This window comes from Mus caroli, chromosome 3 (assembly GCF_900094665.2).
Source record: "Mus caroli chromosome 3, CAROLI_EIJ_v1.1, whole genome shotgun sequence".
Lineage (NCBI taxonomy): Eukaryota > Metazoa > Chordata > Mammalia > Rodentia > Muridae > Mus > Mus caroli.
In genome coordinates this window covers 14,743,640-14,748,081 of record NC_034572.1, presented here as the reverse complement: position 1 = coordinate 14,748,081, position 4,442 = coordinate 14,743,640, and the positions used below count along the sequence as shown (strand labels likewise).

At 41.2% G+C, this 4,442-nt stretch overlaps 1 protein-coding gene across 5 annotated transcripts in view; it reads right to left on the bottom strand.

Moving 5' to 3' along the window:
* Dnajc5b (DnaJ heat shock protein family (Hsp40) member C5 beta) overlaps positions 1 to 4,442 on the bottom strand; it is a 99,416-nt gene that overhangs the window by 65,233 nt on the left and 29,741 nt on the right. Inside the window, exon 1 of one of the 5 annotated variants that reach the window (XM_021158369.2) lies at positions 2,374 to 2,395. The exons of the other annotated variants lie outside the window; for them this stretch is intronic. The gene's annotated coding sequence lies outside the window, so the exon portion shown is untranslated. Of the gene's footprint in view, positions 1 to 2,373; positions 2,396 to 4,442 lie in introns of those variants that run through there. 5 annotated transcript variants of the gene reach the window in all.

Below are 4,442 nucleotides of genomic sequence, written 5' to 3'. Positions count from 1 at the left end.
CAAGGAGCTAAAGGGGTCGGCAACCCTATAGGTGGAACAACAATATGAACTAACCAGTACCTCTGGAGCTCATGTCTCTAGCTGCATATGTATCAGAAGATGGCCTAGTCAGCCATCATTGGGAAGAGAGGCTCCTTGGTCTTGCAAACTTTATATGCCTCAGTATGGGGGAATGCCAGGGCCAAGAAGTGGGAATGGGTGGGTAGGGGAGTGGTGGCAGTTTGGGGGACTTTTGGGATAGCATTTGAAATGTAAATGAAGAAAATACCTAATTAAAAAAAATAATTAAAAAAATTAAATTAAATTAAAAAAAGAAAGAAAGAAAGAAAGAAAGAAAGAAAGAAAGAAAGAAAGAAAGAAAGAAAAGAAAACCTCTACCTCGATGCTTGGAAACCAGTCTTCTCTTAGCTACCTTCAGCAGAACTCTCAACTCCTTCTCCAGCACCATGTCTGCCTATGCACTGCCGTTCTTCTCACCTTGATGATAATGGACTGAACCTTTGAACCCATAAGCCAGCCGAAATTAAATGTCCTTTAGAAGTGTTGCCTTGGTCATGGTGTCTGTTCACAGCAGTAAAACCCTAAGACAGAAGTCAAAACTAAAACTACACTAAGCACCCTATTCAAAATATGTATCATCAAGAGGCCAATGACAAGAAAAAAAGATGTTGACTAGATTATAGGAAAAGAGGGGGCCCTTAGGGGATAATGGGTCTATAAAGTGATACAGCCACTATGGAAGGCAATATCGAATTTCCTCAAAACACTAAAAACAGGAGTTCTATATGATCCAGTTACATCATACCTGGATACATACCCACAGGAATCTAAGCGTGGAAATACATGGCTTTTTTATGGCACTGTCTATAGCAGCTAAGAGCTGGAACCTAGATGTTCCTCAGCAGATGAATGGATAAAGAAAACATGGTACATACATATGCTGTTTCCTTCAGTCATAAAAAAGAATGGAAATGTCATGTGCAGGGGAACGGATAGAACTGGAGGCTATCCTGCTTCAGCAAAATAAGCTACATGCACAGAGATGATGATTGCCTATGTTCAACTGCTTGCTCAATCAAGGTGTGACTATAGATGGATGGACCTATGATGGAGGGGAATCAGTCTAAAGGGAGGAGAAAAAACAAGGATGGGGGGGGGGAAGAAAATGTTTCAAATTTTTCTTTCAAACGGAATCTATGTTTAATTATTTACCCATACATTTATATGGCATGAAAGTAGGTGAGGCACTGTTTAGAAGAAAGAAAATAGCAAGAAGAGAAAGGTCTGAGGGAAGTAATAGCAAACATAAACAAAGTACAGAGAGTGATATGTATGCAAGGAAATGACATAATGAAACTCCCTAATAAGTATACTAAGTAAACACTAACTAAAAAACATTATAGAGAATCAGAAAAAACATAATAAAAATATGACCTTGCCAAATGAAAGATGAAAATTTATCTCTTTAATGTACACATACACACACACACACACACACACACACACACACACACACCAGTGAACCAATGAATGAATTCATATACTAGGACCATTTCAGGACTTTTCAGACAGTCTAAAGAATCCCCAGTGACGGGGCTGGAGAGAGAGATGGCTCAGCAGTTAAGAGCACTGACTTCTTTTCCAAAGGTTCTGAGTTCAATTCCCAGCAGCCACATGGTGGCTCACAACCATCCGGATCCGATGTCCTCTTCTGATATGTTTAAAAACAGCGGCACTGTACTCATATAAATATAATAAATAAATCTTTAAAAAGAAAGAGAGGGAAAAAAGAATCCCCAGTGACAATGGTGGCAACTGTGAGGAGTTGAGGAAGCCTTGGGTGTGTGATGCTCTGGGTGACTATGTGTGCTGTTTGATACTGACATAGGCTAACCATGTCAAGGACCCCTAACCTCAAACCCATGAGAATGCCAAAACCTTTCAGCTCCTGGTGAGGCTCAGGAGGATGGAAAATGCTTCCTTTTGGTCTGTGTCTGTTGATAGTGTGTGAAGAAAATGTCCACTGACCTGGCTCCTCCTAGATGTTTACAACCTGAAGACTGCTCCCCAAAGAGACAGCACCTGTGAGAGTAACCTGCCTCCTTGTTCAGCTATAGGCAATAAACCCTGCTTCCTTGTTGATCTGTGTTTCCTTGTTTGGCCGTGTTAAGTAATGCTGCCTCTCTGTTCAGCTGTATAGAGTAAACATGCTAAGCTTCTGGGGTTCTGGGGTTTCTCCATCACAGAGTGCAGCACACCCAATCCCAGCTTTTCTGGGTGCATGAGTCTGCCTGGTCTTCATTCTCTTGCTGCCTTAGTCAGGCCAAGTTGCTGAAGCAGTGCAAAACTGAGACAGGCATCAAAGAACATTACATATGGCAGTGGCAGGCAGGCACAGTTGGAGCCCAACTCCCAGCTCTCCGCTGACAGGGTTCACGCTGGACCACCTCAGATAAAGGCAAAAGCTACCGATTGTCGTCTAGTTACTGGAAGTGATCTTACGCTTCAGCAAGGTATAGTGACAGCTGGTGGTCCTAAGGAATTCAATAAAAACAACAACATAAGTTCAAAATGTTTTTGTGAACCTTCACCTTCTTTTGTTGTTGTTTTGTTTATTTGTTTTTCAATACAGGGTTTTTCTGTATAGCCCTGGCTGTCCTGGAACTCACTCTGTAGACCAGGCTGGCCTCAAACTCAGAAATCCGCCTGCCTCTGAATCCCAAGGGCTGGAATTAAAGGCACGCACCACCATTGTCTGAGGAAATGTGACATGATTCTGCAAAACTCTTAGTGCCTCCCAAAGGATCTGAGCTCAAAAGCAGCCTACCTAAGAATAAGACTATACAGGGGCAAGGGTTTGCCATGTATCCTGGTACATTTCCTTCTCCCTTCAAAGTGGAGTCCTTGGATGCCAAAGGGGCACAGTTTATAGAGTCTTATACAAAAAACAAACAGACAAACAAAAACAAAACACTGAAGAAATCCTGACTGTCCACCACAACATACAGCATGGTACCCATGGAATATGAGTTGCCCAGTAGAATTTGGGTGATCTCAGCACAAAAATTAAGATAAGCATGAAGCAATGCATATGTTAATTACCTTGATTTAGACATTCTACTATGTATGCACAATTCAAAACATCATGTTGCACGTAATAAATATATAGCACCTTGCCGAGTTAGATAATTGGTTAATGGATAAATATGGCCATCCAGATCCTAGAATCTAGAATTAAAAGTCAACTAGACCTATTATTATTACACTTTAGTCATTGTGTCCAGAAATCTTTATAACTGGTAATCTTCCTATTAGCAATTAGATTCTCTTTTTTCTGAGGCATACATATGTCTCCATTGTAACAAAGCTTTCCTCCAAGACCTGCTTCAGTCTCAAGTTTCACCTGATAAAATGAAAAGTTGGTACCTGACCCAATCCAGACAAATTAGCATTCATCCCTAGATTATTTTACACAGGACAATGACTCCGTGTGGGCTATAGATAGAGTGGACAAATTGTATTTTGCTGGCTTCTCTGAAATGGTCTGAACTTATGAACAGAGCAGTGCCCACAGGAGGTGGAAGGAGGCACTGTGGATCCCACCCCTCTGGCTCTAGATATTACCAGGTCTACATGCAGCTCTTATCCCCAACACTAGACCATTCAACCTTGTTCTAGATTGAACCAATAAATACCAATACACATATTTACACATACCCCACTCCTCTGAGCATGTTTTAGCTAGGATTTGGTCACTGTCAACTAAGATTCCGGTCTTACAGTTTTATTGCTATGAAGAGATGTTGGCCACTCTTATATTGGGAAACATTTAGTTGAGGTTGGCTCACAGTTCAGAGGTTTAGTTCATTATGGTTATGATAGGAAGCATGGTATCATGCAGGCAGACATGATACTGGAGAGGTAGCTGAGAGTTCTGCATCTGAATCAGCAGGCAACAGGAAGAGAGAGAGACATTGAGTCCAGCTTGCTTAGGCTTCTGAAACCACAAAGCCCATCTCACAGTGACACCCTTTCTCCAACAAGCCAACACCTAATAGTGCCATTTTTATGAGCCTGGGGGGTGTCATTTTCATTCAAACCATCACACTCCCAAGTACCTCACACTCTCAAGCACCTATGGTGATTCCTGGGGAATCTCCTCCCAGCCAGGTTAATAATTGTGTTATATATTAAGACATAAATTTTTCTTAAATCTGTTCTTTCTTGCTACATTTGTATATTTATATACATTTCTAAATATGTAAGTGGAATCTGCTCAGTCTGTATAAGGTTATTTGTATGTATTTTAGCTTTTTATATATCCTAGCACCAACCACCAAGGGGATGGTGCTGCCTGCAGTGAGCCAGACCACCCTACATCAGTTAACAATCGAAATAACCACCCACAGGCATGCCTATAGGCAATTCTTTTTTTTTTTTTT